Here is a 26808-nt window from a genome sequence, read left to right as displayed (position 1 = left end):
TGGATGTTAGCTTGTAATTATTAAAGGTAAATATCCCTTCAGATAAATCTAAAGCTATTTTAATTTACTAAAGAATTAATTCATCACAGAATCTTACAAAGAATCTTGATCATGGGAATATGAAAACTGAAATTTTTTGATATGAAAAATACCATATCTGACCAGGATTCGAACTCGAGACCTTCGGATGAAAGTCCAAGACGCGACCACTATTAAATGGTAATACTTATGTTTATACGTTATTATTTATGTTTTGCTGTGTTATATTTTTTTTCTGTTTTATCTTGTTTCCTTACCCTCCCGGGCTGGATTCACTGTGAAGTATAAGCGCAGCCTAGGGATTGTCCACTCTTAACGGATCGTTTCAGTGCCTGCCGGTAAGGTAATCCAGGTTCGACTATGTCGTTCGTGAACTCCACACTAGGCGCCGGGACTCGGTTTTGATGCCTTGATCAATGTGAGTATCCCACAAAGGGGGCCCTCACCGGGTCTCGGTCTTTTAACAGCTGCCTGCCTGTAAACGGGTCCCCCTAGTGGGTCCCAGCCGGGTCTCGGTCTTAACAGCTCGAGGATGACGGAGTCCTCGTGTCTCATCGTCGCTGCCCAACCCGGCAGCCCGGACGAACGACAACTCCATCACCCATCACTCCATCACTCCATCACAGGAGGCTGTCCAAAACCCCCTCGTTAGCTCGTTATGTTGTGTGTTTTTTTTTTGACTGCATTATTTCTTATCTCCGCCGGAGCCGCGTACACAAAGCCTTAACACAGCTCCAGGGGTGCCTTCGCCTCAAACTGCCTCGTCGAGAACTAACGTTCTCCCCAGGCAACTGGGATTCGGTCTTTTAGTGATATGCCATGCCTCTAATGAAAAGACCCCAAGGGAGTTCCCCCGCCGGGACTCCGGTCTACTTATTCAAAGTCTTCAAGCAACTACAGGCGAATAATAGAAATCAGGACCTATCATATGTAAAGCAAAGATTTTACCTTACCACCCCGCTACGAAAGAAAGTATAAATTTGAAAAAATGAACAATTTCTACACTGGTATAATGTTAATGTATAGGAGTTATACCTGTTTTATATCCAAACAATGATATTGAAGTTCTCATTGTATAAACTTACGTATTAATTAAATAAAAAAATTTTGTAACCTCAAAATTTGATGAATATTGGTGGATCGATAAACTGATAATAATTAAAAAAATCTCTTGTTCCTTGAAAATTATAGTGTTATCCATAAACTGAAATATCCAATTACCAAACCTTCAGTATTTTGGTAACAAAGAGCTATCTTAAACAAATATTTGTTTTGTCAATACAAATAAATAAAAAGTTTCTTTGTTTATTCTGAAGAGACATAAATAAAATTTCGGATTAATTTGAGGTTATTATCTAATATATAAATGCGAAAGTTTGTTTGTTTGACTGTTTGTTTGGATCAAGATCACACGAGAACTGATCGACCAATCCCTTTCAAATGTGCAGGATAAAACGTGTTATTTCAGGGAAGGTTTTAAGGATTAATTTTACCAAAGGCGCAGAAACCAGGCAATTTTTTTCTATACATTCGCTAACGAAAAGTTTCAAAATTTTTCTTTATATGAATTTTCTTCTTTACTTTCACCAATAGAACATGTCCTGAATGTTTGTCACATTCTTCGGGAATAAGTGTAAAATTTTATAATGAAGTTATGGTAAGTGGAATATATTTTACGCGTAATTTTTTACAAGTTTTCTTTGAATAAGTTGCAATTTAGTGATTTGTAAGATTATTATATTTCTGTCTCCATGAAAACTGAAATAAGTAGAGTTTTCTTGGTCAAAGGTTTAAGTAATATTTTATTTTACTAGTACTATTCTGTTTTATTTTTGTTTTTTTGTTTTTTTTGTAATTTCGTCTCTTTTTCAGGTTTCTATAAAATTTGAATACCTAAATTAATATTTATCAGTGTTATTCTCACAACCATGAGCATAATGGACAATGCGGGGGGTTCAGGGGGCTAAGCCTTATGGCCAAACAAAAATGGCGAGTGAAGCAAGCTCTAAGGCCTTGGTCTTAGCCCCGTCCTGCTATTATTAAGATAAAATATTGTTTTAAAAAATATATAAAATAATTAATTTCAAAATTATATGGGTCATTTTTTCTCTTTTATATTACGTTATAAGTAATTATACGATAAATTTAGATGATTTCGATTAATTTGCTGTGTTTGGGAACTTTCCAGACCACAGATCTTTATTTTAAAAGTTTCACAGAAAATTTGTTGTTTAAATTTCGTGTAAAACAGGTTTGCATAATGAATATATATAACAAGAAATTAATTATTCAATAAAAACTGTTAAAGACTCATGGAAGCTACAATAAAAAAAATGATGTTTTAAATTAAGTCGGGAGGCAAATCATTAATAAAAGAAAAAAAAATGCTATGAGCATATGTATATGTATGTATATATATATATCTAAACTACGTTAGATGGTCGTTAGTTAATGCGAAATAAAAGCGCTAGTAAATTTACGGTTGAGTTGTTTGAGCGGTGTAAATGCTAAACACTTATGACAAGTTTATACTCCTGGGGTGCCGAGGCCGAGGTGTTGCGAGTCGTGTTTTATGTCGGAATGAAGTTATTTCTGAAGACACCTTGTGTGAAGTCGGAATTCGTTTCACCTCGCACTCTCTTGGCCGCTCTTTTGCCGTGTATTCACTACCATCTCGTATCTACTGCTATGTACTACCCGTTCTGTCTATGTATTTACAACACACAGATTATTTTAGAAAAAGTTAAGCTTAAGATTTTTATTTAGCGTAAGCCAAACTAAATATATCATATCTGATAATAATTTATTATATTTTTAGTTATATAATATGAACTACGATGATATATTTATTATATAAGTGAGATTTTATTATTCATTCTGTGATTATATGATCCAACTAGCATGACAGCACTCCCATTTAATTGATGCGCAAAAGATCGTCTTGTATAACACAGTCTATTATATTAAAAATGATGCCGTTATTAATTCAATTCTCAAAAAAAAAGAAAAAAAAAAGAAAACGCTGATGTGGACATTACATGACTTCCTTGAACGCCTATTAATTACATATAAATATTTTTTTTTAAATTAAAAGTATATAACATTTTATTTCATTAGTAACTTCTGATATTTTCTTATTTTTTGTTTTTGTTATTGAATTACTATTTATCGTTAAAACTTTTTCTATAATCAGAAGTTAATAATTATTAATAAATCAATATAATTAAAGAAAAAAAATTAAAAAGAAGAAGATGAAATCCGATTCGAACCGATGTGCCTTCCCCTTGTAAAAACCAAATATTTTATTTATTATTTGGCTGTAACTCTGGAACCAATGAAAATAAGTATCACTTATGATATATCGTAGAAAAGACCTCAATCAGGGCTTATTACTGCAGTTAATAAAATGTTGTTAATAAAATGGATTTTGGGCTTTTTTGGAGATTTTTGGTCCAGCAATCAAAAAGGAAGGTGCACAATTAGATGTTACAACAGTTCTAAATCCAAAATTTCAACATCCTACGGCTAATCGTTTTTGAGTTATACGAGATACATACGTATGTACGTACAGACGTCACGCCGAAACTAGTCAAAATGGATTCATGGATGTTCAAAATGGATATTTCCGTTGAAATCTGAAAACCGAAATTATTGGCGATCACAATACTTCCTTTACTTTGTACAAGGAAGTAAAAAGAATTAGTGAAATCTGTAATTATTTATGCGTAAATAACCTTTATTTCTCTTTATTACTACTGTAATAACTGAAAAATTATAATTTTTTTTAGGTTTTTAGATTAGCAGTTTAACGATCTAAAAAATAGTAACAAGTTAAACATTTGACTTTTGATATATCAAAGTACTGTACTTTTAGAAGTTTCGTTTTGATTGAGTAATTTTTAATTCATATAGTACTTTCTATTTTATACTGCCTTTTCGAAGAAACGTACGATATTACTTTTGGTCACAGAATAGTTGCGAAGATGAGGGAGACCGAGGTATTTGGGATGCGGATTCGAGCCGGGCCTGTACCGGAGCGGAACGGTGATCTCAATGCACCGGTTCTAAATTTCGAACGGGCTCATCTCCCGCCTGCATAGGGGGCTTTACAGCCTCGCAATGGATACATGGCAGCAATAATGGCACGCCACGGCTAAGGAAAGGTCCTTGTGTAGATTTATACAGAACGTGGTGAGATGGTATGTCTCTCCTTTGTTTTTAAGGGCAACGGGTGCCCAGGTTCTTTCCAACCACACGAACTTGAACCAATATTTGTTTCGGATCCGTCTGGTTGCTGATAAGCTGTGCGTCTGCGGGGAGGTTCAGTCGAACGACCACAGATGTTCGACTGCCCAGCTCTTGGGGGGGGGGGGCCCAGAACTCAGGCCACCCTGGAAATTAGAGGTTAAGGGGAAAATTGGCCGCTCATAAGCGGTGAGTCAATATGGCGAGAGCCTCATTGTCGTACGGTGTGGCAGTTCCTCCTTGATGTGGTTGCTTTGTTCAACCGATATCAGTAGTTTGCCTAAGGGAAAAGACTCTTACCGCGCTGTTGTAGGAAGCTAACCGAGAGATATGGCTGACCACCAGCCTGATTAAGGCTCTAATCGCTTTAATGGTGGACACCGGTTTATCATTGCTGGCATTCAGCGACCTAGTCGTGGCAGTGAATTGCTATCTTGACGATTTAAATCAATTTATTGAGTGTCATATATATTTTATTAGTTGTCAGGGTGTAACTACACATTTTTTTTTTTTTTTTTAGTAATATATGACAAGTGAGCGGTGGGATACAAAGCGAGTGGTGTAGGGCACCACGCTTAGTTCGCTCACGCAATTAGGTTAGCTCCAGGAGCTAGTTAGGAATGGTCGCTTAACTGTTTCGAGGTTCAGTAGCCGTAGCACAGACATTCGGTCTTATGCTTTAGAGCGACCGAATGGGGTGGTGGCAGGAGAAATGCCATGCAAACCGTTTTAGTCACAGAGAGATTGGGGATGAAATTGAATTTTCTTCATGTTCTGAGGTATGAGTACGAAAATATCATTCACTTCAAATGCAATTTCATTATATATATAAGACAAATTTATAGAATTTATGGTTCGAAAATCGCCAGAACTAATAAATAAATTTCACTGAAATTAAGATACGCTGTAGTAGTGTATCTGAATCCACCGGGTTGGTCTAGTGGTGAACTAATCATCACAAATCAGATGATTTCGAAGTCGAGAGTTCTAAGGTTCTAATCCTAGTAAAGGCAGTTACTTTTATACGGATTTGAATACTAGATCGTGGATACCGGTGTTCTTTGGTGGTTGGGTTTCAATTAATCACACATCTCAGGAATGGTCGACCTGAGGTTGTACAAGACTTCACTTCATTTACATTCATACATATTGCCTTCATTAATCTTCGAAGTAATACCTTACCGTGGTTCCGGAAGCTAAAGAGAAAAAGAAAGTAGTGTATCTGTAGTAATGTATGTGAAAATTTGATGAAGATTGGTTGAGCCGTTCTTGAGCTATGCTTAATTTAAGGTCGACAACAAACACCATAATCTCAATTTGATATATTTTTTTGAGTGCATGGTGGCATTGAAGGATGAAAATGAATTTTCTTTACGTTTTCAGGTATGAAAAGTACAAACTATCATTAGTGGGTAACATTTTGTGGTAGGAAAATCGCCAAAAGTATTCAATCAATTTCATTGAAGTTAAGATATACTGTATTAGTGTATCTGAAGTTATGCAAGTGATAATCTTATGGAGACTGGTTGAGTCCTTCTTAAGTTATGCTCAATTTAAGTTCAACAATAGACAATATAATCTTAATTTGAGGTTATGTTGGCTTTGTATTGGTGTATTCTTCGAATCCGCTTATGGAATGAATCACAATAGCGAGCAATTTTAAACTTGATATTTGTGTGTAGGGTCTATTTGTTATTTTTAATTATTTCATCAAATTACAGATATAATAATTTAATTTTTTATAAATAGAAAATATATTTTAATATTAAATAAATAAAAAAATATGCATCATTTAATTTTTGAATTTAATTTATTCTTCGTAATTTCTAATACATGTTTCGTATATTTCTCGAGCAAAAAATTACGCAAAATAAAATAACGAAAAATCGTCTTTGAGAAGTTATTTAACATACATAATTTTGGCGTAATAATGATTATTATTTCGAGCAAATTGGAGTTTAAATTGAATCCTTAGAACAAGATGAATTTGATTATGATATTTTATAAATTAATTAAAATTTTGGACGTTTTTAATGAATTAGTGAAAGAAATAAAAATAAAAGGGCAATTAATACGCCATTGAAGTACATTCTTTTCTTGGATGATTTGATTCCTTATATTACCATACAACTCTTTTCAAAATGTAATCTTACAATAAAAAAATATTTTGAATTTTTAGAAATATTTGATTACTTTTTTGTCATTTTAAAGAAATTTGAAATAAAAATAATCTATTTACTTCACTTACTATAGCAGAAATTAAGAAAGAAAACTGATAATATACGAATCGTTAAAATAATGTATAAATAAAATATTTTCTTATAAATTGTTTCTTATACAAACATCAAAAATATAACAGCTTAAATTTACAAAATTCACATGAATCCAGGTTGTTAGTCTCTTTAATATTAGTTTTATTTTATCGGTGTAGGCCAATTTATAAATATCACTTTTTTCTAAGACCTTTTCTCTTGTTCCATTTGTTTCTCATTTTTTCGACATGTCTTTGTTTTTGGTCCTTTTCTTCTTCTCCTTCTCTTTATTGCCACAAGAACTTCTACATTGTAATATTAACTGTTTTATTCCATTTTTTAAGTAAATTATTTTTAATATATTTATAGTAATTTATTTTAAGTAATCCTATTATACCTATTGAAAACATTACATTTCAGCAAAACAATATTATTATTCATTGAAATATTATTAAGTGTTATTAAATAATTACTCATTGAAAACTATTAACATGAATTTATTATCAACCTCCGTGGTAGAAAGGTAGGAAATCAATTCTTTCGTCCGAAAGATCCTGGTTTCGAATCACGATTAGGCTTTGCAATTTCCACATGCTCATACAATTATTCATTTATTGATAAGAAAATTATAACTGAAATTAACATATTGTTGCTAAAAAAAAAAAAAAAAATTGCAATTCATTTAGATAACTTAATATATTAATTTAATTTATTGACAAAAATGACTGTAAAAAAGCTTACTAAAGAAACTCCAGAGTTCAACAAAGAAAGGATACAGACTGAAATCTTACAATGAAATCTACCAAAATCAATAACACTTAGAAATAGCGATAAGGAAAAAAAAGTTGAATTTTTTGAGGTATATGATCAGGATAGAAACAAACTGATTCAGGAAAACAAATTTTTGACAAGTTGTTGAAACATGAAAAGCAAATAAAATTATTTGAAATTGATGGAAGAGGACCTCCAAAAGATAAACTTGAAAGAAGGGGAAATTTGCGATAGAAATAACTTCTGAATAATTTACAATTTGATAATTCTTTTGGTAGAAAAAGAACAGGAAGAAAATGGACAGTTGAGCAAAAACAAAAGATGACAAACGCATAGAAGAACAGCAAAGAAGTGAAATTTGCGTGATCCTAATTTGGCCTTTTCGAATAAAAATAATATATGTATATTGTCGCGTGTTTTTCGCTCGATCAGGATACTGGGAGATTGACAATCGTAAATGCTTATAAAATTACAATTTATTATTTAAAGAACACAAGAAAAACAAGACAAATCAATAATAACAATAATAATTATAATAATGGCAATACCAAACAATAACAATACTAATAAATGCCAATAATAAACAAATAATAGTACTAATAATACGAGCAATTATAAAGTAATAGTAAAAAATAAAAAAACATCACCTGGATAATTGTTGTGACGATACAACTGGCCGCTAACACCAGAATAAATGTGCCGAGAAGCTGTTGAAGTACAGGGATTTGGCGGATCAGGTCAGGGAGATCCAGACCCAGCGAAAGGTTATAATAGCGCCCATCGTCATCGGCGCACTTGGAGAGATTCCGCACTAGCTTCACAAATCACTCAGGACCATTGGCGTTCAACCTCGCCTCTTCCTGCCGATCCAGAAAGCAGTGATTCTAGACACGTGTGCATTGATAACTAAATGTTTACATAATTACAATTTACTAGTTTAAAACCAAAGTAAAACAACACAAATCAATAATAATAATGAAAATGGTAATAATAATAAACGACAATAATAAACACATAATAATAATGCTAGTAATAGTAATCACAACCACAGCAACAAATAATAATAATAGATGGTCTAATAATGAAAAATACTCCATTCCCCAGATTATTTATGCTCCTATCCTCTTGAACTACAGGACCAAACCCCAGTTGTGGGTGAGAACGATCGACCAAGCCCTTTCAGTTTCCCATGCATTCATAACCTGGGTCCGGTAACTCTTCTCACGAAATTAAATATATTTAGGTGGACCAGTGGGCAGCATTACAAAAGACAATTGTTAAAACTTCAACAAAAAAAAGTCAATAATAATAATAAACAGTAATTACATACAAAACAAAATTTACAGTAATAGTCAGGATTTAATGTCAGGTAGTTAAATATTGAAACCCAGAATTCAGTCTCATTGACAAAAGACATTAACATGACCACTAATCTTAACACCTTTAAACAATATACAACAATATTACATTAGATAAGACAAGTATAAAGTTCTTTGAGTCCAAATTTCTTTACTTTTCACAAATAGAATTATCCTAAAAATTTATAAATGAATTCAGTACATTATTTTTTTCACTAATCGTTTAACAGTAACTCACCGAACCACTTCTTGTTTTCCTGTACTGGAATTACTTGTGACGTCACCTTAATCGCGTCGAACTTGTACGCACTAGAAATTTGCTTCTTCACTGACCTCCTCGCAGAATACTCTCCATTCAAATTCACATAATATTTCAATCACTCAATATCCTGATCGAGCTGCGAACACGCGACAAACTAATTTTTATTTATCTATTACATTTAATATTTTATGTTTTTCCTACATATTCTTCTGTTTATGTTAATTTTATGTTCTTTTTTTGTGTTTGCTGTACGTAAATTATTAATACTAAATAAATGAATAATTGTGTAAAAATAGAATTACATTTCAATATGCTTAAAAAAATTACATGGAAAAATAATCATTATAAATTACTATTTTTTAATTGCGGTACATATATATAAAACTAAATGGAATTAATTTTCTTTAAGGTGAGCCTAAACATGTACCTGTTTTTGCAATAAAGCAAATGCTCTCTATTGATCCAATTAATGTCGAGTTTTTCAGACATAAAAAAATTAATGATTTGCGACACCAGTTTTTGTATACAACAATAATTTCCTAAATTTAGTTACTTTTTTATTTAGGTCGAAACCCATATGAATACTTAATTTAAGACATGTTTTAAAATACTTGTGAATCGTACCGGTATACAAAAAATATCTTCATATTCTATAATACAACTATTATCAAGATTTTACAACGGTTTCCAATGTTCATTCCAGGGAAATGCTGGGATAGTTTCTATTTTATTCGTATATTTATGTACCATTAAAAATAAAAGATTTATTTATTTATACCAAAATTTGATTGTCTAACTCTGTACTCTTAAAAAATTGTAATATTTACATAAAAATAAAGAAAACGTATACATTAATGAACCTATAAAATTTAAACATTTAATTCTTTTTTGTTTAATATATGAATGAATTAACAACAAACAGCAAAAAAAGACTTAAGGAAGTTAAAAATTACTTTATTTATTTTACTAGAAAATTTTTAACTTTTCGAACGTTTTTTTTAATTTTGAATAATAAACATATATAGAAGTTAATGGGTTTATTCTCTAAATAATTATGATAACTTTTACTTAAATTATTGGGATTATCAGAAAACCTGTAGACGCAGATCCGATTCCAAATTTTCAAAAAAAAACATTTTGTACATCAATAAACCTTGTTATTGTTCTGTATCGATATTTGAATAACTAAATCTGTTACATCTAAGTGGATCACATTAATTAAATAAAATTAAGAAGAACATTAAGTTAAGTAAAAAACAAAAAGTGGATTGTTGTAATTCGGCTCAGTAATTATTTTAAGCAGCGTTTTTAAGTTTAATGAAAAGCAAAAGTCATTCGGACTCCTACGATTAATACAGTTATACTTATAAATACTTACTTTATAAGAATGTTACCAAGCATCTACTTCAATAATTTTTCTTTTGTCTTCAGTCATTTGACTGGTTTGATGCAGCTCTCCAAGATTCTCTATTTAGTGTCAGTCACATCATTTCGGTATACCCCTACATCCTACATCCCTAAAAATTTGTTTTACATATTCCAACCGTTGCCTGCCTGCACAATTTTCCCCTTGTACCTGTCCCTTCAATATTGAAGCGACTATTTCAGGATGCCTTAATATGTGGCCTATAACTTTGTCTCTTCTTTTAAAAATATTTTCCCAAATGCTTCTTTCTTCATCAATTTGCCGCAACACTTCTTCATTTGTCATTTTATCCACCCATCTGATTTTTAGCATTCTCCTATAGCAGACGACCACATTCCAAAAGCTTCTAATCTTTTCTTCTCGGGTACTCCGATCGTCCAAGTTTCACTTTCATGTAAACCTACGCTCCAAACGTATACTCTCAAAAATGTTTTCCTGACGTTTAAATTAATTTTTGATCTAAACAAATTATATTTTTTAATGAAAAAAAAAATGGATTCAAGGATGGTCAAAATGGATATTTCCGTTGAAATTTGAAAATTGAAATCATTCGCAATCACAATACTTCCTTTATTTCGTACAACGAAGTAAAATAAATCTTGGGTAACCTTTTTTTTTTTACTATACAAGAAAGTATAGTAAAAAAAACATAATGGTTGGTTATATAAAAAATTGTTTCAGACAAAAGTTTTAAGTAAAGTTTGGAGGACTAACGATCACTTTAAACCGATTTGATACTGTGCTTATTAAGGGAGGAATGATCTTTTTGTCTTCGAAATCTCATTTTTTACCTTCCCGGGATCAATGATTGGTGTTATCACAAAACTTTACTTAGATAGGTTTTACGCCCTTATCTAAAGAATAGTAGGATATTTAAATGAATTTGATATTTCACTTAATAAGAAAATTATAGCGATGTTTCGTTTTTTCGAAAAAGTCCCTCCCAATTTCCACACTCATGGTCCGATTTTGCCCATTAACGAACTCGACCGAGATTTTCCGTCGTTATATTTTACGTATCAATTTGAAAGTGATTGGTGAAAAATTACGGCAGTTATCCTGCCCACAAGAAAGTTATATATATATATATATATATATATATATATATATATATATATATATACATAATGAACATATATACTTTTGAACTGAGATGTTTTTGGGGTCTAGGGAATGTCAAACGCGAAGATATGTCGAAATTTTCCGGAAGTTGAAACATGGTACCAATTACAATAGAGAGGTTTCGTATGAAATTTACCTAAAAAATCACAGACATATATATATTTGTTTATTTATCTTGTAGAAACCCAGCGAAACATTTTCCTTTCGTTTTTATCTAACTTAAGTTTTGAATTTTTTATTATTGCTGTTTCATATTCGAAACATAAAAATGATGAATCAGAAAGAGTACAGGGATCTTTAAACCAAATTAAATTTCATTTTAGAAGATCTCGAAGTATTGATTTTTTAAGCCTATTTTTTTATTTCAAATTTAAATGATTCATTGTCTGAGGTTCAGCCCATCGCTGGATATTAAACAACTTGATCAGCGTTTCGTTAATATTATTTTATATAATAAGGGCAATTTTTTTTTAAGTGAATATGCTAAATTTAAACATATTCACTTTTACAGACCATGCCGACTAACATAGCGCAGTGACATTACATCCGGAAGTTCGTAGGTTCGAGTCCCGATCCTGTTTGCCATTTAACCACAAGAAAAACATAATTTTATATCATCCAAAATAAAAAATGGATAATTGTATCTGGGTGAAGGCCTATTGTTATCGGATAGAATCAAATAATTAGATTTTCAACATTTTGTGATTAGATTCATTATTAGACAAAAAATCTATTTTTCAAAAATGATGTAATTTTATATAAGTTAATGTTTACGAAAATGATAGTAACATATGATACCTTAATGTATTTGAAAAAATTCTATAAACCTTTTTCATTCTTTATAAAAGTTTATTATTTTTCTATTTATGACTTAAATATATTAAAAAATCTTTAGAAAAAAAATCAGTAAAAGATTTTTAACCTAATTTTTATTTGTCCCTTTTTTATTTTCACGTTTTTATTTTTAAATCAAGCGAACAAGAAATTTATTTTTGTATTTAGCTAAACAAATTTATTTTATAAGTACTATATATTTTTCAATTAAAACCTTTTCTTATCTCTTTTCGTAAAATTTTTAAAAATTAAAAGGTTAAACATTTCCTGTTTACTAAGAGGAAAATGGTACATTAAAAATATTATATATTTTTAACCATTTATTTCTATTAAGAAGAAAAAATCGTATTATGAGACAAAATGATGCATCCTTTATTTTAGATATGATTAACTTGTGTGAGAAGTTTTAAGAGTCAAGTCGCCGCCTATATCATGATTACCTCTCTCCCTCCTAATACTGTTTTCTCTTTCATTCTATTATTCGTTCTTAACCACACCGTCTTTCTTTTTCTTTTTCCTGCGCGCGCACACACACACACACACACACACACACACACATACATATTTCATCATCCATATATTCTGCGGAGTCCAGATTGTTCATAACCGTTGTCATCTGGCATGGACTATTCAATTCAACGTTTTTTTAATCCGCATGGTTGAATTAGAATTAACCAAATATTCACAAACGAGTATATATGGTGTGTGCGCGTGCGCAATTTGTATGAGTATATTCTATGTAGTAGTAATTTTTTTTAAATTTATATCTTATTTAGAATAAACCTTGTTAGAATATCATAAATACTACACCGATTATCCCAATATGTATGGTATTCACGTAAAAACCTTCTAACCAACATCTTGCAATTCTGTGCACACACACACACACACACACACACATACATGTGCTTCGTTGGTATGATGTAAATAAAATTAAAAATATCATAATAAAATAAAAATTATACGCAGTGACAAGTGGACGATCTTTCTTTTTTCTTTTTATCTTCTCTCTTTTTTTCTCTCTTCTTTCTCTCCCATCCTTTCTAAACTTTGTCCCTAGTGTCACGTACGATAACTAAACTAACATAGACATTTGTAAGGGATTATGTCTAGTATAGTGTACTCCTTATTTAACATAAAGATACAGCCTACCTGCCTACACTTATAAATAATAAAAATCCATCTACACAGTTAGTATAAGATATATCCACGGCCTAATATATTTCATTTTACTGTATACATTTTTATTTTATTAGCTATAATCGTGGTACATTGCACGGCATCGCATACCTGATCGTCCTTCCAACAGTGAGTGGTAAGGTATCCTTCCTATACTAGCCTGACAACACAGCAGTAATATACAATGTGACAACTAATGAATGTTACTTTAACGATTAATTTAACTGTCTTCCATTCTATTTATTTATTTATTATTTTTATACTTTTTTCCTTTAACTCTTATTAGTGTGACTTATAATATTTATTTACCTATATTTTGCATACAAGTAATTGCATCATTGCGAAAACTTATATATTGTATATATAAAATATAAACATGCAGGAAGGTCACCGGGAATATATTTATTCAGATTATCTGATCGGATATTCATTACACGTAATTTTTATTCTCGATCTTTAATCTATATTAAGTTGTTTATGTGGTACAAGTATAACATTGTAATCATTAATATTAATATAATTATTATTTCTTCTGACGACTAAATTTAATGGAGTGGGGGAAAATATGACATTTTATTTTACAAAAAAACAAGTCATAATAACAATTATAAAATGACAATTCTGGTTAGATTAATTTCAGTTTTATTCATTTTTAATTTTTTTTTTTAATGAAATGAATGGGTACTGACAAAAAGAAAAAGCGTTCGTAACAAATAAATAGAAGCAATACTTAAAACATTTAGCTTTGTTTAATTCTAAGTTTGTTTGGAAATATTATAGTATATGTTTAGATTCTTATTCTTTAATTAGCAATTAAGAAAAAAGTTAGCGTTTCTCAATCTTTCAATATTTGGAGAACCAATTTTCAATCATAATTTTCATCGCTTCCCCCTCTCATAAAATAATAATGTATTTTGACGCTAAAGCTACATTACGACCTTAATTACAAACCTTACAAATTACCAAGAATAAGTAAATTTATTGATATTTGGCAACACCGATCCGTTGCATTGATAAAACCAGAATAGATGCCTTTCTACAGCTCTTTGTCTTATGTCCACCATATCGGACATTCTTGCGGTTTACGAGAAGTTCCGATTTATTTCTAACATTTTGGAACGTCTGTGCAAATGTGTATAAATGCTGCAACTCGTTCAATTCCAGTCAGTCTCAGTCGAATCGATCCTTCTATCGTGAATGTGTATTTTATAATTTGCGTATTCACGGCAGTGATTTATACAGAATCATGAATAAATTTTTAAGTGGGAGTAAGCAAACATTAGACGATAGTGAAGCATCAACAAGGGCACAGACGACCGTGGTTCTAAAAATAAATTCAAGAAAATATTTTTGAGAATACTTAAATTTTAGGTTTATCAGTACTGAAGTAAATGAAGAAGAAAGGCCCCTTGTGTCATTTGCTCAAAGATCTTGGCAGCAGACAACATGAAATCTAATAAACTTAAACGACATTTGGAAACGCTTCATAATGAGTACGTTAACAAACCCCGAGAATTCTTCGAATTAAAATTAAAATTATACGAAATTATACCATTTTAAAAAAAAAAACTTTCTAAATGAAAAAGCTTTACTTGCCTCTTACAAAGTTTCATATAAAATACCCAGATGTAAAAAGCCTCATACCATTGGTGAAGAACTTTTTTCCAGGTGTAACTGATGTTTGGAGATAATCTTGCCAAACAATTACAGTCCACACCTGGATCAAATGATACTGTTGCCCGTCGAATCGGTGATATAGCTGAAGATGTACAACATTAGCTTTTCCGGAAGTTGCGTGACAAATTGTTATCAATTCGGCTTAATGAGGCAACAGATAGCAATAAAGATGTTCATTTCATTGCCTATGTTCGATTTTGTAATGGTATGTCAGCAGTAGAAGAACTACTTTTCTGCAAACCAATAGAACTCAAAGATAAAGTACTCCCATTATTTGCTATCTTAAATGATATTATAAACGAGGCAAACATAGAGTGGACAAATTGCGTCAGAATATGGTGCTCGTTCAATTTCTGGAAGATTCCAAAGTATACAAGCATTTGTGAAACAAAAATCTTCACAGTGTGTCTGGACACATTGCATGATCTACAGAGAAGCTCTGGCTATGAAAGAAATGAGTCCTGGTCTGAATATTGTGCTAACTACGGTTGTAACCGTAGTAAATTATATGAAAATGAGACCCCTAAAATCAAGACTCTTTTCTGAACTTTGTAAAGACGTGGGTGCAGTACATTAGCGTTATTATTTTGTTGCGAGGCAAGATGGTTATCACGTAGGAATTTTTACAACATATTTATGAATTAAGAGATGAATTTTTCATTTTTATAGAATTCAAAATAGAATTTCAAATTTAATTCGTCATTTTTCTAGAAGAGGAAAACCGACCGAAAGCCGAGAAGTTTCCAGATGGTTTATTTGTAATGGAATTGAGATATTTGGTCAACATATTCGAGAAATTAAATACCTTGAATCTTAAACTCTAAGGAGCAAATACACATGTTGGATACGAGTGATAAAGTTAATGCTTTTTGTAGAAAATTGGAATTGTGTCAAAAATTTAAAGCAAAAAAAAACTTGAAATGTTTGTAAATGTGAATGAATCTGTTAAAATTTATAAGGCTGAAGAACAACAGGTGAAATTTGTTTTTGTAACCATTGAAAACCATTTAGGAATGCTGGCAAAGAACTTTAAAAAGTATTTTCTTGCTGACGACAACTTGATAGTAAATTACGAGTGGATTAGGGATTTATTTCAAAATATTCCCGAAGGGCTCTCAACTGCCGAAGAAGAAATCTTCATAGACTTCACGGCAAGTGGCGAGATCAAAAGACAATTCAGTAATAAATCACTCTTTGAATTTTGGGCAGGGGTGAATGATGAGTGGTGGGGTGGATATGAGCTAAATATAGAAAAAGAACTCAGAGTTTCTGTTTGTAATATTAAACCTTCCTTCGAAAAGCTTTGCTCTGCAAGACAGACCCAAGGGAGACACTAATAATTATTAAACTTGTTTTTAATTTAGTATTGATAATTTAATTAAATTTACATTGCGTAGTACAAAGCTTAAGTGAACAAAGCATAAGTGTATTATATCAGTGTAAATGTATATTATATTATTTATTATGTCAGAATATATTTTGTTTTGCTTTCTTTTCAGTAAATTAATAAATTTGTTTAATAATATTTTCTTTTCGATATGCTCGCGTCCCCCATTTAGTGTTGTAACAGCCCCTTAGGAGGGCGCTCCCACAGGTTGAGAAACACTGATAAAAGTAATTAGATGATTGATTTCTTAATTAAGAACGAACTAAAACTCCATATACTGCTCCTAAATTTTTCCGTGGAGTTAATATTTAAACAGAATAGTAGTAGGATAATTTTCCGAAGAAAATTCAACTTCCAGGTTTTTCCGAAAATCTTATTTCATTTATTTTTGAAAAAAAATTAGAGGGGGTGAGAGGTATTTCAAATTACGTATGATTTTTTCTACGATGCTTTATAATTACTTTTACTTTTACTAAAAAATAATTAAATAAATTACAGTTTCCAAAATAGAAATCACCGCATACATTTAAAATGTATATATTTTTATAAAATCTAAAATTAAGTATTTTTATGATTCACAATCGTTTAAATCTTTTAAATACGAGATAAACTGTTAAAAATAGTACACTGATGTAGTGAAGCCTAGTTTCTAACTGAATTGAATTTTTGTTTTAAACAATTTTAGTATGTACATACAGAATAGCGCATGAAATGATCGAATTTTTTTTTTGGCAATAATTGTTTAGATTAATAATTATTAATGTGTTTTATGTTGGCGGAACTGACAGTAATTTATGAATATAAGTTTATTTTCTTTCCGAGTGCGCTTTGTGTATTGTTCTAAGATGGTTGACAAAAGAAGACTGACTGTTGAACAGCGCGTTAAGACTGTGTTGTTTTTTAATGAAACGAAAAGTGTGGTGCTTACACAAAGACGGTTTCGTGCACATTTTGAAGTTCGGTGATCGCCGTCATTTAAAACAATGTGTAGACTTAAGAAAAATTTAATAGAAATGGTTCAGTATTTGAGAATAAGTGCGAACGGCCTACCGATGCTCATTCTCCACAGAATGTCGAAGCCGTTACAACAACGTTGCTGAGAATCCCAGAGAAATCAACAAGAAAAGCAAGAGCACAACTTGGAATTTTTAGGCAATCTGTAGAGCGAATTTTAAAAACCGATATGCATTTGCATCTGTACAAAATAAGAGTGTTGCCTAAATTAACGGTTGACAACAAACATCATAGAATGGCATTCGCTGGACGGGTTGTGAACTAAGAAGTACTGTTGAGTATTGTTTGGTTTTCCGATGAAGCACATTTTCAGCTAAACAGGGCTGTTAATAAACAAAATGTGCGTTTTTGGGCTTCCGAAAATCCACACGTGTTTCATGAAAAGGTGTACCATCACGCTCCAAGAATTACCGTACGAGCCGCTATCTCAAGTCACGGTTTAATAGGGCCATTTTTTTTTAACAAACTGTGAACAGAGAAGGTTATCTAAACATGCTACGTAATAATTTTGTTCTTGGAAAAGCGTTACAATCAGAAAACGAGTGGTTCACGCGGGAAGATGTCACACCATACACAGGTAATGTTGTTTTAGACTTTTTGTATGAAACTTTTAACGGAAATGTCATTTGAAACTGATTTTCCAAACGTTTTGGGCGTGGACAGAACTGGCTCCCGAAAAGTCCTGATTTGAATCCGTGTGATTATTTTCTTTGGGGATTTCTAAAGGAAATTTTTTCACCTAAATATCCTTGTACATTGATGGAACTGCAAATGCTGATCCAAGATATGAGATGTTTCAAGTGTCTAACATCCTCGCAATATTAAGTAAAATCAAAAGACTGTTTTCATGATTGTTAAAGTTGTAATTTATATTTTGGACTAAATCGTTGAATTTGTCATGAACGTACAGAAGGCTTCAGATATTCATAACATATGAAAATGATTTTAGTTTATTTAAAAATTTAAATGTATTTATATGCATAATAAAAAGGTGTCCAAAAGATAAGGTACAGAACCAAAGAGGATTGATACTAAACGAAGAAATTAAATTTTAATTAGTTTTTGTCTAGTTTTGAAATACATAACATCATGTTAAAATTTTTAATTTTGAAAAATATTTTTTTTTAATTGAACAATGTTAAAATATAAGCAGGCATAAGTACAATGTGGATATACAAAGTCGTTTAGTATAACGATAAAAAAATAATAGGCAGTCGTTGAAGTTAATGTTCTTTTACTACGATCGACCACTAAATGTATTACAAATCTGTAATGATAAAATTCTTAAAATTTTAACACGTATAGGAAAATCAATATAACTTGAAATTATTCCCATTACTGAAGTACTAAAGATCATCTTTAGTTTATGATTGTTTTCCATTAGTAATAACAGTACTGATACTAGATTTCCTTTAGAGTCTTGTCAATATCCTATAAAAGTAACAGAATGTACTCATGCTAGTTGAAGTTTACTAAAATACGGTAAGATATTACAGTATTTGGTCGGTTCATCATCACTTAATCATGAAAGTGAATATCAATTAAATTCAAGTGCGTTTTAATATGCATAAAGTTATTTATGCCTATTAGTTGAATACACATCGAATGACGCTTGAATTAGGTTGAGCAACGACAAGGTTTATACACGGTAAACTAAACGAACGATATCCATGGGATTACAGGCAGAAGAGAGATAGCGATCGTGAGGGGGAGGGATGGGTTGAGATGGAAACTCTCCTTATTCCTTTACCTTCCTTCACCTATTCCTCTTCATTCGTATTTATCCCCCACGGGGGAAAACCGTCGTATAAGACTGAATCGGCAAGCAAAGCGACAATCCCTTTGAACATTTCCCCGGCGATTTGTTGCGATCACCGGCGTGGAGAGAACAAACAGCACCGGATCAAATTTACACAAATCCTATTTGCCATAAACACACACACACACACACACTCATATATATATATATATATCTAACTCACTTCTCCACAAGTGTCTCTATATGGAAGTAAACTGACAGTATAATTTCAACCCTCACCCTTCCAGTTTAACCCTTGAATGCCTTTTATTTACTCTTTCTATGTCACTTATATACCACTTCAGCTGTAAATAAACACAAACAAACACTAGCCTAATGTTAACTAACGCTTAATTGTATTACCTTTAATTTAACTATTTATTTTGTTTATATGTCTCATAATTTTCAATTTTTTATTAACACACACAAACATACATATAGAAAATAATACGTCGTGAGTGATTCATAATCAATGCCGAACAAAGAATACTACAAATAAATTGATGAAAATTTTTATGCATGGTTCTTCTTACGGTGTAAGTGCACACTAAGAAAGAATTTTTTGTAATTCCGAATTTAAAGGGATAAAATGTGGTAACATCAAATTTTATTATATTTTTAATGTGTTGGTAACAAAAGAAGATATCAACTTGATTTTGGTGTGTATAATCTTCATGTGATATCTAAAAACCAATTTCTACAGTTTTTGAAATCCCATCTTGAAAAGGATAAAAAAAGATAAACAAAATTTGAAAACGATTGTAAATTTTCCCTCATTTCCGACTATACTAAATGAGAATTGAGTAGAGTACATCACAAAATCAGCTGTTTTTTGCAGTTGAGAATTCTACGGTTGGGTACATTTACACTTACATTGCGCTACGTCAGCCGGTAGCGATAATTTCATTTGACACACAAGCACGCACACACACACACACCTACACCTACACCCGGCAGTTGCTGGAAAACTGATTAGAGAAAATAAACAAATAGAGGTGTCAAATCGTACAAGTTACCAAAAGTTATCCTAGCATAGACAATGGTTTTCGCAAAATATCGTTTTGGAATGTGATTGGCAGAATTTATTTAGAGAAACAGAGATTACATTTACAACCACTTTATCATGGAGTTGAATATCTTCGCCTTTCTTACGGAAGGCTTTAGGCTTGCATCCAGGTTATTTTGATGTTTTTCATACGCTAAAAATAATATATTTCTCATCATAAAAAAGATATTAGGATGGCTATAATTTAGCATTCCCCTATATTTGCTGGTAAAATAATAAGTAAAATAACAAAGAGTTTACTTCAGAAAAATATTATTTTCTAATAAAGATTTTTACATTATAAAATTATTGGGTTTAACGGTAAAGATATAAAAATAAATATTTTGAAAATTTATGTTATTTTTTTTTTCAAATACGTATAAATAATTTGTTATATTTAAAACACTTGTGAGTCGGTTTGTCTAGCATGAATTAAAGAATGTAGTTTAGTCATAACAAATAATCCTGGCTATACCATTTTAATTTATTAAAATTATCAATCACAAAGTAGGAAAACAATGAGATCGTAATTTTTTTTACTTCCTTGTACTAAGTAAAGGAGGAATTGTGATCGCGAAAAATTTCGGTATTCAAATTTCAACGGAAATATCCATTTTTCCTAGCCCTAAATCCATTTAGACTAGTTTCGGCGTGACGTCTGTACGTACGTATGTATCTCGCATAACTCAAAAACGATTATCCGTGGGATATCAAAATTTTGGATTAAGGATTGTTGTACATCTAGTTGTGCACCTCCCCTTTTGATGCAATCGACTCAACCAAAAATCTCCAAAAAACCCCAAAATCCAAAAAAGGTTTTTTTTTCAAGGTCCGATCGGTCACGAAATTAAAACCACAGTGAAAATAAAAAAATTTTTATTTGTAACAAGTATTTACATAGTTACGCTATTTCTCTATATTGTCTCCACTCCGATTTAGACAGTTGTCGTAGCAAAAGTGTCCAAAAAAAGTCCTAAATCCAAAAAAAAATTTGGTTGTTGAACTTTTTCTTAAGTGCAGCAATAAGCTTTCATTGAGAGCATTTCAACGATATATTATTACTGATATTTATTCTCATTGGTTCCGGAGTTACAGCCTAATAAAATATTAATTAATGAAATATTTTTGGTCTTACAAGGGGTAGGCACGTCAGTTCGAATCAGACTTCATCTCCTTTTTTAACTTTTTTTTTTCTAATTTAAATATATTGATTTATTAATAATTATTAACCTTCGATTGTAAAAAAAATTACTATAAATAATAATTCAATAAAAACAATTTAAAAAAAAATCAAAAATATCAGAAATTATTAAAGAAATAAAATTTTATGTACTTTTCATTTTAAAAAAATAAGATTTTTTAAATAAAATGGGTTGTCTCGTTCGGATAGATATTTAGTTATACATAGTTAGTTTTATGATATTTATTTGTTTTATATTTTTAGTTCAAATATTTTTTCACCTTTCCAAACCAAACAATAATAAATGAAAGAAACATTTAGTTAACCTTAAATTATATAATTACTGGCCAGTTCCTTTCTCAATTAAATATTATTGTAAAAATAATTAAAATTTTTTGAACTATTGTATTTTTTTTTAATTAACTAATTGTTGGATAAAGATAATAAGTAATAAATGTTTCAACTGTCAAATATGGGGTACTAAGTATTAAATATTCTATTTAGATATGTGTGGTGTTACAAAAATCGTTAATCTTTCGTGCATATAAGTAGCATATTATCATTCGCGCAAACCCAATTGTAAATACGTAATGTAGACCACAATATACACAATACTAAATTGGTGAACAGGGAATTTCAGAAAGGGGGGAAGTTAATACTAACAAATACTGTGTTGCAATAAAAACAATAATAAAAGAAGTAGTAATTTTACGTGTTAGAATGATACACGAATACAATAAGCAGTTTATATAAATTGCCTTTTTCTTCTTTTTTTTGAAACAACAGTGACTGACCAAAATAGGGGAATTGGAAACAGGATAAAAATAGAGAAAAATAGATGGAAATAAAACAGAATTCGTGGGATAACTGTTAAGCGATGACAATGATGTCCTGTGGGATACAACTATATGTCCTCTCATCGAATAAGAGACGCTCCTCTAGCATATATATATATATATATATATATATATATATAGAAAGGAGGGGAAAAGCGAAAAGGGATTCGGAATAAGAGAGGAAAAAGTTAAAAGATATCACAACATCCAGTTTATATATATATATTTTCCATATTCGATTATTCGTTTACTGAAAAGAATACTACAGTGAACGAAAACTATGATTTAACAACCGGTCTCAATATAATACTCTTCATTCAGTATTATGTAACGTAATAATAAACGATTTTCCATTTGCAATATTTTTGCTAAACTACAGAAAAAAGAACTTTGATCGAATATCCAGTTGTCACGATGAGATGATGGTAATGTTTGCCGTATAACAAGTAATTCTTTTTCGTTCGGAATATACTGGAACAATACAATACAATACAATACAACAGCAATCACAAAACAACGACAACTTAGGGTCCAATCAGAAAAAAAGAAACAAACACAACCATAATGTAAAACAAGGGGTATTGCTATCTATGAATTCAACCTATAACTTTTACGTTTATATACATATATATCAAAAATGAGTTCATAGAGGTAATCTATCTTTTAAAAAGGATACAATTTATTTATGACTTATCAGATAAATTACATAGAAATTTTAAATGAAATTACAAATCTTAATCGTTAAAAATAGATAAAATTAAATTAATTAATCAATGAAAATAAATCTTTAAAAAAAATTAAATGCATTCAGTTTATAAAGAATATTAGGACTTTTATCTATCTTTCGCCTAACAAAATACCCACATAATTCAGAAATATTATAAACTTTCATTAACATCTATCTATAATTTAAGAGAAATGAGATTAGTAAAATTTGAAGAATCCTTTGATCTAATCTTTCAAAGGAAATGAATATCTTTCCTTCCTATAATATACTGAAAGACATTTAATCCTTTACTGATATTATTTTCTTTCTATTTTATTATTTTAGTTATATACTGATTACTGGACGGTCAGGCGACAGTTCGCTCGTCCGATAGTTTAGCTAGGGGACCCCCTGGGCAAAGCCTTCTTGGTTGCGAGAATATTAAATACTTTACAGATATTCGTAAAAGAAAAAAGAAAACTAATTGTTTTACTACATATATTTCTGTTGCCATGGTCACAGAAATATATTAATGGAGAAAAAGGGTTAATTTTTTTACTTCTTTGTACGAAGTAAAGGAAGTATTGTGATCGTAAGAAATTTCTGTTATCAGATTTCAACGGAAATATCCATTTTGACCATGCCTGAATCCATTTTTACTAGTTTCGTCGTGATGTTTGTACGTACATATGTATGTATATCGCATAACTCAAAAACGATTAGCCGTAGAATGTTGAAATTTTGGATTTAAGACTGTTATAATATCTAGTTGTGCACCTTACCTTTAGATTGTAATTGACTGGACCAAAAGTGTCCAAAAAAGCCCAAAATCCAAAAAAAAAGATTTTGCTTGATTATTATTTTTTATTCATTTATTTATTTTTTTTTTTTTTTAATTTTACAAATCTCATAAAATAATTTTGATATCAATCAATCAATTAAAATAATTTTGCATCTCAGAAGGCGAAATTTTGCTATACTACAATATGAAGTAATACACTCCAGTTCCACCCTGCTTGTTATTTAGTCCAGTTAACGGATCTCCAAATCGTTACATGTATGTCGGAGAGAACTTTTCGGTGAAATAGTACCTGCGATTCATCGTTAAGTGTAAGTTTCGTTCAATCTAATTTAACTATTAAATCTTTTCCACCTACTTTCTGTCAGGCATCATTCCATGTAAAACACAAATTAATTTTTCGCTTGTAGATATCCATTAGACAATCATTTTCTATATATTATTTAACGATGGGTTGTAACAAAATTTATCGACATGAACTACCAAAAAATTGTAATCATAATCCTTATCAGTTTCATAATTCAATGTCTTTTAATTTACTTATTTTTTAAAATGAATATACCAATAAAGGATGAATTTACCTATTCTAAAGTGAATTTATATTTCATAAAATTTGTTTTATCTTATTAGTAAAATATAGCTCATTGACACCAGTTAAACAATCTTATTTAGCCAGGGAGATAATAATTCCATTTTAAAAGCAATTTAAATAAAACTACACAGAAATATATCAACATTATTGTAATTATTACCATTCAATCTTAATCTATTAAGATTAGAATACAGTAGATTACAGTGTATTGATCCTCGTAAAGGCAGTTACTTTTCTACGGATTTGAGTACTAGATCGTGGATACCGGTGTTCTTTAGTGGTTGGGTTTTATTTAACCACACATCTCAGGAATGGTCGAACTGAGACTTACAAGACTACATTTCAATTACATTCATACATATAATCCTCATTCATCCTCTGAAATAATTCCTTATAATGGTTCCGGAGGCTAAGCAGAAAAGAAAGGAAGATGACATTGTGTTGGTAACTCATCGGGTTGGTCTAGTGGTGAACTCGTCATCGCAAATCAGCTGATTTCGAAGTCAAGAATTTTAAGGTTCAAATCCTAGTAAAAACAGTTACTTCTATATAATTTTGAGTACTAGATCGTAGATACCGGTGTACTGTGGTAGTTGAGTTTCAATTAGGCACATATCTCAGGAACGGTCGACTTTTGACTGTACAAGACTACACTTAATTAACATTCACACATATTATTCTCTGAAATAATACCTTATGGTGGTTCTGTAGGCTTTGTAAAAACAAATCGGTTTGATAATACAATTAAAGGGAATAACGACCGTTTTATATATTTATCAACTGAAAAGTTTATATGCATCCAAATTAATCTATTTCATCCGGTACGTTGTGAATTTCAATAACTCAGTGAGAGCAACATCCCACACATATAATAATTACTAAAAAAAATTTCTATTTAGTACATGGAAATATTGTAATAGCGAAAGATTTTGGTTTTCAGATTTCAACGGAAATATTCATTTTGACCATTCCTGAATCCATTTTTACTAGTTTCATCGTGACGTCTATAAATACGTATGTATGTATCTCGCTCGCATAACTCAAAAACGATTAGCCATAGAATGTTGAAATTTGGGATTTAGAACTGTTGTAACATCTAGCTGTGTACCACCTCTTTTTATTGCAATCTACTGGACCAAAAGTGTCCAAAAAAACCAAAAATCCAAAAAATGTGGATTTTGAACTTTTTCTTAACTGCACTAATAAGCCTTCATTGAGATCTTTTCAACGATCTATCATAAGTGGTACTTCTTTTCATTGTTTCCTAAGTTATAGCCAAATAAAAGTTTAAAAAATGAAATATTTGGATCGTACAAGGGGAAGGCTCGAATTTATTTGGGTCGGTTCGAATCGGACATTTCCTTTTTCTATCTTTTTTTGAATTTAAATATACTACTTTATTAATAATTATTAACCTCTGATTGCAAAAAAATGTTTACAATATTAATAACAATAAAAAACAATTCAATAATAATATTTACAATAATAAGAATAAAGAAAAATGAAAAAATATCAAGTTATTAATGAAAAAGAATTTTATGTACTTTTCAGTTTAAAAAAAAAAGTATATATGTAATTTAATAGGCGTACAAGGAAGTCATGTGGTGTCCACATCAGATTTTTTATCCAAGCTTTATATACTTTTTTTGTTTATTTCTTAACATTTAAAATGTTTAAATATATAAGCTTAAAGAATCGCACCCCACAACGAAAAAAATTATTTGGAAGAAAAGTAAAGATTAGAAAAATTGAAACATCATTCTCGACTTTGTTTTTTAATTTAAATATATTGATTTATTAATAATTATTAACCTCTGATTATAAAAACATGTTTATATGTAACTTAATAGGGGTAAAAGGAAGTCATGTAGTGTCCACATCAGATTTTTTGAAGTTCTATACGTATATAGAACGGATGAAGCCGTAAAGGGTCTGCTAGTGCAGTACAAAACTCAATTACTTTCGATTAAGCAGACAGATCGTAATAATTAACTGTTCAAATAAAAGATTTTTTCCAAGCTAATAATGAATTAGTACTGCAGTTGAATTTTGTAAACGTTAAATTCATATTGTAATTATCATCTGCTGAAATATTCAATTTACTCATTCATCATCATTAATACGTTTTTGGAACAGATAATAAAAATAATAATGATCTTTATTTAACAGGAAATAAATAAATTGGATGTTATAGTCAATAAAATTTTATCAGATCTTTTCAGTAAAATGTATGAAAGTTGAAAACCAAAGTGAACCAATTTCATAATACATCGATAAAACTGTAAA

This window comes from Lycorma delicatula, chromosome 9 (assembly GCF_047948215.1).
Source record: "Lycorma delicatula isolate Av1 chromosome 9, ASM4794821v1, whole genome shotgun sequence".
Lineage (NCBI taxonomy): Eukaryota > Metazoa > Arthropoda > Insecta > Hemiptera > Fulgoridae > Lycorma > Lycorma delicatula.
The sequence above is the reverse complement of the archived record's forward strand: the minus strand, read 5'-3'. Positions refer to the sequence as shown.